The sequence below is a fragment of the Mesoplodon bidens genome (assembly GCF_964165515.1).
Source record: "Mesoplodon bidens genome assembly, chromosome: 16".
Classification (NCBI taxonomy): Eukaryota; Metazoa; Chordata; class Mammalia; order Artiodactyla; family Ziphiidae; genus Mesoplodon; species Mesoplodon bidens.
Window position 1 is genome coordinate 52,326,017 of NC_138173.1, and position 15,513 is coordinate 52,341,529.

The following is a 15,513-nucleotide window of genomic DNA, read 5'->3' on the forward strand; positions in this document are numbered from 1 at the left end:
TGACTTGTCCACAAGTTCACTTGATTCTATCCCCTGTCATCTTTACTCCACCATTAAGCCCATCTAGTAATTTGCTTTTCATGTTATCTTAGTTCTATAATTTTTAGTTCTATAACTTTAATTATAACTTTTATATCTTTACCAATACTTTCCTATTTTTTATTGGTTTCAAGAAAATTGATTGTTGAAAAACTTATGAAAACTGCTTTAAAATTCTTGTCAGATAAATCAAAGAGCTGATTCCTTACAGTGTTCATGTCTGTCAACTGTCCCTTCTTAATCAAGTTGTGATTATCTTGGTTCTTGGTATAATGAAGGATTTTTTATCCTGTACTGGATATTTGTCTATTATATTAGGAGACTCTTGGCCCTACTTAAATCTTTTATTATAGTAGGCAGTCATCCTGTTTTGGTTTAACATGCACATACCTGACTATTTGTTTGCTGTGTTTTCAAGGACAATTTAAAGTTAAGGACTTTTGCATGTTATTTTTGGTTGGCCTGGTTTATCTGGTGCTGCTGGGGCTCTAACTAGTATTTACTAATGCTACGTTAGAGGACATAAAGGTTTAATCAGCACCAGGTATCTGCTGTCCTTCAGTGGAGGAGGAGAATCTCAGAATTACATGGATAAAGAGAATTCAAGGGCTGAACAACTGTGTTGGCCAAATCTGTCCTGGCTCTGTTGGACAGAAACTGCCTGCTGGGATGGGCACATTTTGTGGCAGCCTCCCTCACCAGTGCCTACCTGGAGGCTATTTCAAAATTTTGTTTAATTGCCTAGAATTCCAGTTAATCATATAAAATTATTGTTTTTATAACATATTAATGTAATTATACATGAATACTCTCTTTTCTGTCTAGATTTTTATTTTTTTAATTAATTAATTAATTTATTTATTTTTGGCTGAGTTGGGTCTTCATTGCTGTGCGCGAGCTTTTTCTAGTTGCAGTGAGTGGGGGCTACTCTTTGTTGCAGTGCATGGGCTTCTCATTGCAGTGGCTTCTCCTGTTGCAGAGCACAGGCTCTAGGTGCACGGGCATCAGTAGGTGTGGTATGCAGGCTCAGTAGTTGTGTCTCACTGGCTTAGTTGCTCCACGGCATGTGGGATCTTCCCAGACCAGAGATCAAACCCACATCCTCTGCATTGGCAGGCGGATTCTTAACCACTGCACCACCAGGGAAGTCCCTTTCCATCTAGATTGTTAATTAGAGTCTTAGATTTCAGAAGCTCCAATACTGCTATTCTACTATTTGTTTAAAATTTAAAATATTTAACTTGCTCTCAAGAAGAAAGTCTTTCAAGTCTTTTAAAATACCTAGAGCTCACTAATAGCCTAGTAGTTATATAGTTATTAAAGATGAAGTTCTTTTTTTTTTTTCTATGAGCCTGACTTGTGATTGGGCATACTGGCTGGCAGCATATGCTTCATATGGAAAGACAAAGTAGAGATGATAGCATGGGAAGACCACATATTCTTTCATTCTTCAAGCATGATAGATAATGTAATCTGCAGGGTAAGAATCCCTTGGTTTGGAGTCAGGAAGACCTAGGCTTAAATGTTGTCCCCCCCGCCATCTTCTAATTGTATAAACTTTACTAATTTGCATAATTTCTACAGACCTCCTTATTGCTGAACAGTGAACAATAATATATATCTCTAGGTAAGTATGTCTTAAATGATAAAATGTAGGACATTTCCTTTCATCAATTCTCAGTACCATTAGGGATTGTTCAGGTTGTAACTTGCCCCATGGTCAAATCAAATGTGACTATATCACTGTTTGAGAAGAATAATGAACTGAGAAGTTCTTTTTTTTAACTTCCTACAAATGGAAAGACATCAAATTTCCAAGAGTCTTCAACTATTTCTGACTCAAGAAATATAGCAAGAAAATGACTAAAATTGTAGAAACAGCTGCTGAAGGAATCCCTAGTTCCTCTAAAGAGCCCATTTCAACAGCACCAATTTCAGAGGATACTAACATTGCTCAGAGAAGTAGTAATAGTAACACAGATGAATAGGAAAGGAAAGCAAGTACTGAAGTAGTCCCATTAATGTAATCGCTCATCTTAATAACTTACTTTATAAAATAAGATTTATAGCGTTACAAGTCTACCTCTGCCTAAATATTATTCACTTATAGGAAATTAATATTCTTGAATAATTATCCTCAAAATGACTATTATTTTTAGCAAGGTATCTTGCATTAAGTGGAAAGAAATTAAGTTGAATTAATGGTTGAAATGTTTTTTGTTGTTTGTTTTTTGGTTTTTACTATATATTTTATGCCCTTCTCTATGGTCCTGGGTTTTAGTCAAACCATGTGCTAACTCAGAACTCAAGAACTCTGGCCCCACTTCAGACCTACAAATTAATTTTCTCTAATTATTCAAAATAGTTAACCATGTGTTGATGTTTCTCTATTATGTTGTTTAATTATTACTGGAATTCCTGGACATCCAGCATCTTATTTTTATGATTTTTGTTCCATGTATATAGTCCAAGTTCTGTCTGATCAACATATACAGCATCAAGCCCTGTTAAATTCTGAAATAATATGCATCATGCCCACCTTTTTAACTGTTGTACTTATGCAACTGTTTTACTTATGCAACTGTTTTACTGTAAGGTAAAAGTCTCATATTGCATTTCCATTGTTCTAAGAATATTCAAGCAATCTCAATAGTAAGTTCTCAAAATATGTTTACTATTGTATCTATAACATGATTTATTATATTACTACTATATTTTCTTTTTTTAATCCATAGCTTAAAATACATTTATAAGGCATTAGTTATAACATGAGAAAATATTTTTGTTATCAAAGTTAGGAGGGAGTATTTAAAATAACATATGACAATGTCAATAGCTAACCTTTACTGAACATTTGCTACATATCAAGCACTGTTTCAAGTGGTGTATATGTAGAAGTGTCTCAACTATGGGGGAAAATGTAGTTAGAAAAATGGGACTAGAAATTCACCAACAATATTAAAAAGTTAATATCTCCAGGTGATACAGTTATAAATAATCTTAGTTTTTTTTTCTTTTCAGAACTTTCAAATTCTAAGTTTTATTTATATATTTTATTTACATTTATGATCATGTACTATTATACTAATGAGGAAAATCTTTGTATTTTTTAAGTTGACTATCTTTTCAAGAAAATTCAGGCCACACTGAACAACAGCAGAACAGATTTTTATATAATCTCCCCTTGATATAGGATACAGAAAAGTCAAAACAAACAAGTTTGCAGTTTCTTACATATATTTTGGTAATCCTGTAGCAGCTAATCCACAAGTACTACATTTTCATTGTGCAATTTTCTTTGGAATTAATTTCCAACTTCGCTTCTACACTCAATCACAATTTTTAGACTTGTTGAATATTCCTGCTTTTTTCTATTTTTTGAAATAGTTTTCATTCACTTCTTTATTTACTTGTTTGTTACCTTAAACAAAACCAAATTTTCTACTTTCATATCTGGACTAGACTTTAAGACTCCATATAGTACTACCCCTACCTTCAGACAGATAAAATCAAAGTTTTTCCAGATATTGAAGACTTCTAGTTTTTAGACTTTGAGACTCCATATAGTACTACCCCTACCTTCAGACAGATAAAATCAAAGTTTTTCCATATATTGAAGACGTCTAGTTTTTGAGCCACCCCCCAAAATATGCAATTTCCTTGTTTTTAAGTACACAAATACTTAGAGACTATAAAGACTATGGAGAAATATAGAAACAAAGACTTTCAAACTAACAAAACGGAAGTGTTCACTGCCAGAACACCTGGATTAACACAAAGAAATAGAGTGTTTTGGAATGAATTAAGTGAAGGTGAAATAAAATTATTTTTATTTCTTCTTAAAGCTATATATATATATATATATATATATATATATATATATATATATATATATATATATATTTTTTTTTTTTTTGCAGTACGTGGGCCTCTCACCGCTGTGGCCTCTCCCACTGCGGAGCACAGGCTCCAGACGTGCAGGCTCAGCGGCCATGATTCATGGGCCCAGCCACTCCGTGGCATGTGGGGTCCTCCCGGACCGGGGCACGAACCCGTGTCCCCTGCATCAGCAGGCAGACTCTCAACGGCTGTGCCACCAGGGAAGCCCCTTAAAGCTATATATATATATATTTTTTTCTTTTTGTGGTATGCGGGCCTCTCACTGTTGTGGCCTCTCCCGTTGCGGAGCACAGGCTCCGGACGCGCAGGCCCAGCGGCCACGGCTCACGGGCCCAGCCGCTCCGCGGCATATGGGATCCTCCCAGACCGGGGCACGAACCCGTATCCCCTGCATCGGCAGGCGGACTCTCAACCACTGCGCCACCAGGGAGGCCCTTAAAGCTATATTTTTAATAGCTTTTAAAAGATAACTAAGGAAAAAAATAGCAATTCATTTTGTGCTCATAGTATATATAAAGGTAAAATGCGTGACAAAAAATAGAACAAGGGTATGTAAAAGGAATTGTACAGTATTGCAAGAACCTTAAATTACAAAGGAAGCAGTATGATATTCTTTCAGGTATACTGATGAATAAGTTACAGATTAATAGAAGCCCAGCAAGAGGAACAGAATAAAGATTTTTAATTCCATCTTCTCAGCTTAAAATGAATTGAGAGGAATCATTCTACAGATATGACTCAGAAAGGAGAGCATAGTGTTAAAGTACAGAACATTATAAGTTACTGTAAACATCAAATATAGGAAAGTCTTAAGTTGTATATCAAAAGAACATACAATTTCTCAAAGAACTCACCCTTCCATAATTATGAATTAAGTCAAAATAACAGTAATACTATGAATTTCAAGCTACTGAAATTATTTTCTCCATCTGCTGTCTAACGCCTTTCTATTCAAAGTTTAGTCTGTAATCCAGTAGCACCTGCATCACCTAGAGTTTGCTAGAAATGTAAAATCTCAGGCCCCAATCCAGACGTACAATTTAACCAACCTCTAGTTGGTTTGTATGCAATTACATTTTAGAATCATTGTTCTACTGCATTTCTAGATATATTTAGATAGTATTTCTTATGCACTGATAAATGAGTCTGTTCTGTTGGCACCACAGTTGTTTCCCAATTAATCATACCACCTAACATAATACCTGCCTACTAAATGCAGGTGTGCTGAATGACTGTGTAAAGAAACGAATGAATGATCTACTTGGAAACTAACACCTACAATAGCAGTAAATTTTCTGCAACTCCAAACACAATGTCATGTTCAACACTAGAAACAAATGAAATTTTTCATTTTAATTCTGATAATTAAAACTTGTTTTTCCTTCCCTTAAAAAATACAATATTAAATTTAAAAATGAATAGCCTATGTACTTAAGTGTCTGAAAAGTATTTCTATACAAGTTTTTAAAAATTTTACTATGAAATTTTAGGCTTAAATACTGGATAGATTTTTCTGTCATCATTCATTTTACAACATTTAAAATATGTATTTGCTAATTAATAGTTAATGCTCCCACCTGGTTCCACAAGAGATTTGAATATCTGGCAATAAAAAAATCCCTTATACTTAGTATAAACAAGTGTTCCATAAATATATAAAGAGTTTTCATGTTATTGTGGCCATTACGTAGAGTTGTTTGATATTCTCTTTTTAAGATTTACATTAAGAATCCAGAATTTAGAGACACACAATAGTAATATTAATTAATAATAACAATTCATATAACTTTTACATCAATCATAAAATCAGTCAGGTTGGTTTGATTTTCCTAACTAATGGCTACACAGAAGAAAAATGGTAACATCTGTGTCCTCAAAGAACTGTCTAGACTGAGTCACATATTCAACAGATTTTGAAGTGTTTGTTGTAAGTGTAAAAGTTGTTTTGGGAGGAAAATTGGAGTGGTACCCAACATAACAAGGGGAGGTAAAACATACACATAGATGAGATTTTAAATGTATGCTTTAATATTTTTTAGAGTTACTTTCTCTTGGCTCTTTAGTTCTGAACATACAAAAACAACTCACTATCCTGAATCTAATAACACTCAACAAATAAGATAAATTTATTTGAACTGTGGAAACCATGTTTATGAATTCTAGTTATGCTCCCTATTCACAATGTGAAAATTAATAACTTGGTTCAACTCTTTGAGACTCAATGTCTTGCTCTAAAAGGAATAATCACTATCAAGAATGTTATAAATATTAAATAAGGAAGTATATATAAAAAATTGTCAGAAAATTCTCTTAAATAATTAGTAAATAATTTCTGATTATATCTGTAAATATTTTTATTTCAGTTATTTCATGTAGTAGCTTTGGAAAAGAAGAAAATGTACTACAGTACATGTCTGTACAGTACAGTACAAATATGACTGTAATAAAATGTTTTAAACATGGCATTTTAAAAAATTATTTAAAAAACCACAATAAATCAACATCAATTTAATTATAGAACCAAATTGTTAGCACATCAGAATATTAAAATTTAAAGCAAAATAACTATTCATGCAACTGCAAAGGAATAATATTAACAATTTAAAGAGAGAGTTTTAATTTTCGATACTATTGAAGATGAGAAACTGATTTTTAAAATAATTTACAATAAAGTTATAACAAAAAACATAATACCCAGCAAAACACATTACATCAGTATAAATGGATTTAATAAAAAAACAGAAGTTCTATTATTCTATTTTATTTATAAATTTTGTTATATATATATCAAAAAATATAAGGTATTAGCAATTACAGAGGTATAATTTCTTCATATAATTTTCTAGTTTACTCTTATTTTCTAAATATGTCTCCAATTCCTAATGTTTTCTTAAAAGCATTAAAAGCCAAATCAAAATATATAGACAAAATGTTTTAATACACAGAGAACAAAAAGTAAACATGTTGTAAAACGTGATTTGGGGGACTATACTATATATGTAATTATATTTATATATGGGTTTTAAAGTGTATATTAAATATAATAAGGAAAATAATCATGAAAGGCATAGTAATTTTTTTCCCTAGAAGCTTAGACAATGGAAGGAATCTAGAATATTACCTAATGGCTTCAGAATAGCAAAATATATTTCAGGTTATGAAAAGAAAATGGATTTTACAAGAAATAAAAGAAGTGCTGGGCTTCCCTGGTGGCGCAGTGGTTGAGAGTCCGCCTGCCGATGCAGGGGACACGGGTTCGTGCCCCTATCCCGGAAGATCCCACATGCCGCGGAGCGGCTGGGCCCGCGAGCCATGGCCGCGGAGCCTGTGTGTCCGGAGCCTGTGCTCCGCAACGGGAGAGGCCACAGCAGTGAGAGGCCCGCGTACAGCAAAAAAAAAAAAAAAAAAAAAAAAAAAAAAAAGAAGTGCTATCCAACCTTACTCTAAAGTAATATACAGTTATATGTGTATTTTTATTTGTATTGTAAATATAACCATTACTGTTCTTCTTTCCTTTTTTCAATGCTTATAATGTGCCATTCTCTAAACTGAGTGCTGGAAATACATCAGCTAGCAAGGTTAACATGACCCCTCCTTTCTAGAGGTGACAGAGCACACTAGCAAAAAGCATATAGTTTGGATTCAGGTTCCTGAGTCCAAATCAGGCTTGGCCTCTCACTGGCCTTTTGACTTGGGAAGATGATTTAACTTCTCTTTGCCTCAATTTCTCCAGCAGCAATACTGGAAGGCACATGATTCCCTCAGAAGGCTGTTGTGGGATTAAACTGCTCAAAATGGAAGCTCATGAAGAGCATCTGGCACACAGTGAGTCTTCTTTACCTGTGAGCTATTTTCAGTTGAGACACTGAATAGCACAATGGTCAAAACCATGGGCTCTGAAGCTGAACTTCCTGGGTTAATTAAAAGTCCACCCTCACCTACTGGTGGCAGAGTGAATTGGAGCTCATTTTTTAATCTTGGTGAGCCTCAGGTTTTCCTCTGAAAAATGGACAAGATTAGTACCTGCCTTAGAAGAGTACTGAGAGTTTTGCCTTAGTTTCTGTATATAAAGCACTTTTAAAAAATGCCAACCACATGGTAGGCATTCAAAAAAGTTATCATCATAATCATCACCACCATGGAGATAGACAATACTAAATAAATTTATTAAAATATAAGCAATAAAATATCATTTAGAAAAATAGGCAATTCAAAGAATTAAATATGTTGCCATGATGAAGAATGATGGGATGAGCGTATATGAACTAAGCTCACAGAAGCCTATCTCTGAAGGTGACACTGCAGTGAGGTTAGGGTGTCAAGAAAAATCCACAGTAAGATAAGGGAAAAGAGGTCAAGGGGGAATTTCACACACACAGGGAGAATTACTACCATGTATGAATGCACTTGGAGTGCTGGTTTGGGCAACAGGACATAGATTCAGAATCTGGTGAGTAAATGGGAGAATAAAGTGATGGAAGGTATGAACTCATTCCAGGACACAAGCTATTCTTTCGTCACAAAGCTCTCACCCATGAACACTGATACTTCTTTTCACATGTCCTAAAGATTTTGATCTAAACTATCATTTCACTCTGAAACACTGGTAGTCTAATTTTTTTAATGTTAAATTTTTATTTTGAAATTCTAGTATGTAGTTATTAATATACCAGCAATTTATTTTAGTGTAGATTTAGCTGATTTGAAATAGTATTGGCATTAAGTAAGGCTACTGAGGGATAGTTTCTCTTTAAAGAGGAGGCTTTAGTAAATGAGAAACAGTGTCAACAAAGCTAAAAACTAAGTATCTTTTGTAGATACAGGTCCAGAGAGCATCGCACACATAGGTCTTGCTCCATGTCATGGGAACAGAAAAGGAAAACTCCACCCAAATCCCGGGAGAATCGCCACTGCCACAGGTCCCGCTCCAGCAGCCGCAGTCACAGCTGCAGCCACCAGAGAAGTGGGCACAGTTCAGCAACACGTGTCCTTATTCTTAGGCATCATCTCAATCGTCTCTCTTCATATTCCATTCAAAGATTCAAGACGAATTGTTGCTCCACCTGGGCCCTTGCTGGCTATATTCCAGCTACTTCAGGACTGTCTGTAACAACTGCTGTAGAGAAGGACCAGGCCTTTTGCCAACTCCCTCGTAGGGTCCTCCACTTGATCCGGCTCTTCCCTATGTAAGGCAGCGGCCAGCAGAGTGGCCTGTTGTTTCATTCTCTTGTTCCCTTTTCTCCTGAGCCTGGTCCCGGCTTGCCAGGCGTGTCTACATGAAGCACATCTGCCTCCTCCCGAGCTTTATCCAGCACCATTCTATGTTCTTCTGAAGTGAGAAGGGTAGTTCATAAATTTTGAACATCCACAAGACGTCTTCCAAACCCAAAACCGTCTGCTACAAAATGAAACGTCAGTGGCACCTGGCAGGGGAAATTTGGGGATGGTCCTGGAACAAATGGACCAGGTAGCCGCTTGGACCCATCCACAGGCTCTCAATACTGGCAAGGGGCCAACAAGCCCCAAGCAAAAGGTCCATCTGGACTTCCCCTCCTGCCTGGCTGGCCAACTTTTTACCGAACCAGGGTTTTCTGGCCCAACGCACAGCCAGCCAAATGCTGAGACGCCAAAGTTTGGGGCAAAGAGTGGGTTTATTCCAGCTGAGAGAGGAGAGAAGAGAGCAGAGAGAGGAGAGGGAGGAGAGGGAGGAGAAAGGAGGACAGATCTCAAATCTGCCTCCGGTAGTGTAATTAAGACAAAGGAACCAAATTTAAGGCAGAAAAACATCCGCTTCTGACAGTGAAAGCAGAGAATCTTTAGTATCTTGAAGCAGCTAGAATTTGCAAGCAGGGCATTAAGAGAGGAGGGAGTTGCACAGAGTGGGGTATACCAGCAGTCAGTGTGGTCATTCACTGTAGTCTGAGCCTGTGAGATAGACATAAATACTGGAATTCACTTAGGACTGACAGCTAGGAATTCAGCCCTAACTGGAATAGACAAAACTCCTAAAAACCTTGGTTATTCAACTGAGATGCAGAAAAGCCGTACAAAGGAAGAAAGATGATGACTTAATAGCCACACCCCAATGTTAAAGACAAAAATAGAGTGACACATGCCGTGGAGCAGCTAGGCCCGTGAGCCATGGTCGCTGAGCCTGCGCGTCTGGAGCCTGTGCTCTGCAACGGGAGAGGCCACAACAGTGAGAGGCCCGCGTACCGCAAAAAAAAAAAAAAAATAGAGTGACATTGTCTAAGAAAGAATAACACTAATCCTGGCAGGATAAAATGGATGTACTAGTAATATAACTGCCTGCCAAAACAAAGCTCAGCTCCTTTTAAAAGAAGAAAACATAATTTGGACTCCGTATAAACTATGGTCCATATTGTCCTGCACAAGCAAATAAACAGGAAAACTGACCCTTAAAAAGAAATATCATAGAATCAGGTACCAAGATCACTTGGATATTAAAATTTGCAAGAATGGGGTTTAAAACAGCTATTTAGATAGATAGGTAGGTAGATAAGTAGGTAAATATTGAGTAGATAGATGATTGATTTAAAGAAAAAAATGGATACAACTTGTAAATAGGATATCTTGGGATAAATATAAACTATTAAAAAGTACAAAAAGTACTAAATGAAAATTCTATAACTAAAAAGAATAATATTTAAAATAAAAGAAAAATTCTGTATAGGTAAAACAGCAGATTAAAGAAGTAAAAAAAAAAGCCTAAAATCTTTAAGATAGATGAATACAAAGTACTCACTATGGAACACAAAGAGAAACATATATACAACAGTATGCATTTGCATTTGTGTGTTTAATTGGGTTTGCATACATTTTATAGGTAAATTTACAATAATAACTTGTACTACCCAGTTTTTCCCCAAAGACAGTTTAGGGACTATAGTAACACAAACAAACCAACTTCTATATACACAGAGGATAATACTTGTAAAAGGAAATAAGAAGGGGAAACATTATTTGATCATTTGTCCTCATTGTGTGTTTCTATTAAGATGGAGGGCTCAACTGATAATGGCAGTATTCAGTCAGTAGCCCTCTGGGGCTCTTAAGCAAGTATGTTTTTCTCCTGGAATGTTGAGGTAAAATTTAAATGAAATCCTTACCTATGTGATATTTTACTTGGATGTCATCTGAAGTAAAACTGATAACCAGAATTCAAGTCTATAACTCTTAGCTTTCACCCTATCAACAGGCACCATATCTTTCTGGGGGTAGAGGATTCTTTTTTTTAATCTATAGCCTGAGCCTCCAGTCTAAACAAAGCATTTTCACTTGTATTACAGAATACGTTTTCCTCTTAGCAAGACTTCTGTCAATATTAATATGTAGCCTATTTTACCAATGTAGCTTATTTTACTTATTTACCTAAAATAACTAGCTTTTTTTTTCCAACAAAGCTAGTTATTTTAGGTGAACAGATGTTATATGTCATATGTTATCTTACATATATATATTTACTGAAATGTATTAAAAATACATATAGATACTAATTTAATATCCATAACCATACTCATAATAATAATATTTATACAGAATTTTTGAATAAATAGCTTATAAAGTAGAAAAGAGAGAATTAGCATTTCTCTGCCACAAAGTGGTAAACTGTCCTGTTTTCTGACTTCCAAGTATCTTTTGAATATTTTTGTATCCTTTAGAGGATCACTTGTCTTACATGCCCTGATTTACCAACATGGAAACTAGAAAATTCACTCTCTCATCATTTCTGCTAAGGAACTAATAGGTGACATGAGTTTCACCAACATGATATATCTGTGTGAGCTGTCAATACAGAAAATGAACATAAGAAAAATTTTGATTTGGAGAATTTATCTTCTGCCTATTTCAGTCATTGTAAGTGTTCATCAAATCAAGGGCTGTAGAGACAAAGCTTCTGGCACCTAGGTGCAGGAGTCATCAGTTCCCATACTGCAGTAGTTTATGAGCTGTTAAACTGATGTTTAGTGGCAGATGTGAGAATTCAACTGTGAGCTCCCTGTATAAGGTGCTTGTTCCTTGTAGCATTGGCTTTCTGCTTCCCAGATTTTTGCCCCCAGTATTGCTAAGTAAATGTTTCCTTACATTATCTCCTTACACTATCATTTGTCCCTACATTATCAAGTGTCCTCTGAACAATTCAACAACTATACTGTCTACCTACAACTAGTAAAATTGGGCCACAAGAAAAAAATAAGCTTTGTATCAGTTATCTTGCATGCCTTAGTCTGAAGATAATGGAATGCAGCTAATATTAAAGGATAAGACTCTGGAAGATGATGATAAGCATTGTTAAGACTGTCAGTTCAGTGAATCAGGTATATCAGGGCATGTATCTGCATGATTCTTTTTTCCATTTCTCATTTTTATTATTATGTGGCCTCAATATTGATCCTGTATCTTTGCTGCAATATCTGCATTCCAACAGGATTAAGGGAGAGGAAAAAGGGGTGTGGACATCTTAGGAAAATTAAAATACAATCCAGGAAAATACATCAGAATTTATGTCAGCCAAAATCATGGTACTTGGGCATCTCTTGCTTGAGAGAAAGGAAAAAATGACTTGGAAACATTGGATTAGGCCTAACAACAGTGGTGTCTGACACATGTTTCTACAAATTATATCCTCTAGAAATTTATTTTTATTCAGGTGAACAACAAAGCATAGATTCATTCAAGACAGATTCCTACACATCATATAATTTGTTTTATACCCATTGTTCTCTATCTTCATTGGTAACTCGGTTTTTCTGCATGTCAGATTTTAGAATAGATTTTAACACCTTTTAGTTCTCTATGCAGATGTCTTTACAGTGCAACAATTATAAAGATTTAATTTATCCTCAAGTCCAACCTTCCATAGCTCCTTGATTTAAAAAAATCTTTTATTTTCTCATACTTCCCTCATTTTATGCATTTCTGACTTATACTTAAATTCAATGCAAACGATATTACATAGAGTAATTTTATTGTGATAGATAAGTGACATTTTTTTCTTTTAAATTATCTTACTACATCACAAGTATCTGTATTTAACTGAAATACATCACATGGACAGAAAGCAGTAAGAGCCTTAGGCTTCTAAAAATGCATCAAGCATCCATTGCATAGAAGTCTGATTTTCTCCTGTTGTAATTCACTGTCAAAGGGAAATGAACAATTGATGAAGCAAACTATTCCTTTATTTTTTCCAGGTCAAATATCAGTGATTTACTATTCACAACACTGATGTCTCCCTCTTTCAAAGATTATTTGTTTAATTTTCTTTTTACTACACCAGTAATATGTTTTCTGAAAAGAAATTGACTTTTCATATTTAGAATGTGTTTCCTATATCTAGTGGTTGAAAGGAAGCATCTGTCATATTATGTCAGCTTTTCCTCTCTGATCCCCTAGGGGGAAGTTCTGAATCATTAGTTTATAATCAGTTTTTGTTTTTAATTAAGTATCAGCCATATGACTCAGAGAGAAATAGGATTTTGCTCTTGGTCTCCCAAATAAATAGATTTATGGAAATAATATTTAGCAGAATATATGATAGGCTAATGGAATAAATTTTATAAGAAAAGCATTATTTGAGTTTTCATACATAAATTACTTTTAGGAAATCAGGAAAAAGTTTGAACTGTATAATATCAAAATCAAAATATTATTTCTTGAGTAACTGCTATATATTCAGACTTCAGTAAGTATAATACATAAAATGACTTTAATTACTCATAAAAAATCTTTTACTAATTTATTCAATAAATGATTCTATCAGTTCATTACCAGATCTTTGAGACTGTGAGAGTATGCTGGTATGTGACTGTGTGTGTGTGTATGTTTGTGTGTGTGTGTGTACATGTCCATGTGCATGTATGCAAATAGACCTGTAATAATTTACATACAATACTTGTTCCCAAGTAACCAAAAATATATTTAAGAGAATTTATTTTTAAGATACTTTTGAATGAGCATACCAACATATTTATTGATCTTGGGATGGATTAATTTATTGGCATATATGATAAAGAAAAATATTAGGCAAGTATGAAATTATGAAACAACTCTATTCAGATTCAGTAACTAAAATTTTATTAAACATATATGTTATATAAATACAAGACATATAAACTTAATAATATATTATATATATATCAAGAGAGAGAAAGAAATATAAGGGAAACTGATTTTCAAGTGAAGACACCAAGAAAATCAGTGAAACAAATCTAAAAATTGTCTAATGGAAAAATTGAAAATCATAGTAGAAACTTGTAAATTAGAAGCAGTAGAATTTTTCAAATATCTTTTTCTGTATAGAGATCAAACTGAAAAATGCCTGATTTTTTAAAAGTAAAATAAAAAACACAAGTATTCTAGTATACGCTGTTAGGAATTACATATGTTACATGATTCCAAACAAAGAGGAGATCGAATATTTACTAATTCTATAATATTAAATTAAAAACTGAAATAACTCTATTTTTCTCAGAAAATTAAATTAACAAAGCCAATTCAATATGAGGCATAAAATGAAAGACCAAAGCCCTTGAAGGAAATTAATTCTTTTTTCCACAAACTGTCTTCTGGTGGTCTTTGGATCTTTTATGTTTATGGTAAAATACTTCCAAAACACTATGTTTGCTTACAAAATATGATTTAATATAGTAAGACTAAGGTTATTCTGTACACTATGGCAACATAATTACTAAAACCTTCACCCCTTCCCCATTTCTTACTAATACAACAAAATATTACATAGAACATTTATATTTTTACGTTTTAAATATTAAAAAGATAATCCTTTTCCAAATCTTTATACATTTGTGCTATGTTCTGGGAGAACTCCTATGCTCCATTTTCTACTTCAATAGCTTACTTTTTTTTTTTTTTTTTGGTGGTACGCGGGCCTCTCACTGTTGTGGCCTCTCCCGTTGCAGAGCACAGGCTCTGGACACACAGGCTCAGCGGCCATGGCTCACAGGCCTAGCTGCTCCGCGGCATGTGGGATCTTCCCGGACCGGGGCACGAACCCGCGTCCCCTGCATCGGCAAGTGGACTCTCAACCACTGCGCCACCAGGGAAGCCCAATAGCTTACTTTTCATTTGTATCCATTCTATCTAAAATTTATCATAACAAGTGTTGTTTCCATTTCTGTGCCAGGTAAGATACTTTCAGCTTTGAGAAATAGTAACTGGTTTAATTATGCCTCCAAGTTCCCATTTCTTCTTCACACTGTTTTACTTTTGTGTTTGCTTGTTTATCTTTGTTTTATGTTGCTCTTCTCTTTGGCATTTGCATAATTTTAAGCCTGTTTTTACTCATGGTTTGAAAATGACAGCCAGTAGAGTTCAGGGCTAAATGCTTTAATTTCAAGTCCAGAAGGAATGAGAGGGGAAAATAAATCCACAAGACAAAAAAAGAAGTAAACAAAACAGTCACCCAAATACCCCAGGATATGAATTTTAAAGCTTCCCACTAAAGCATACTGCAAAGAATTAAGCCACCTTACTAGAAAATAGAATGAAATAATTAGCATGGATGAACGAAAGACTCATCCTAGATAAAGG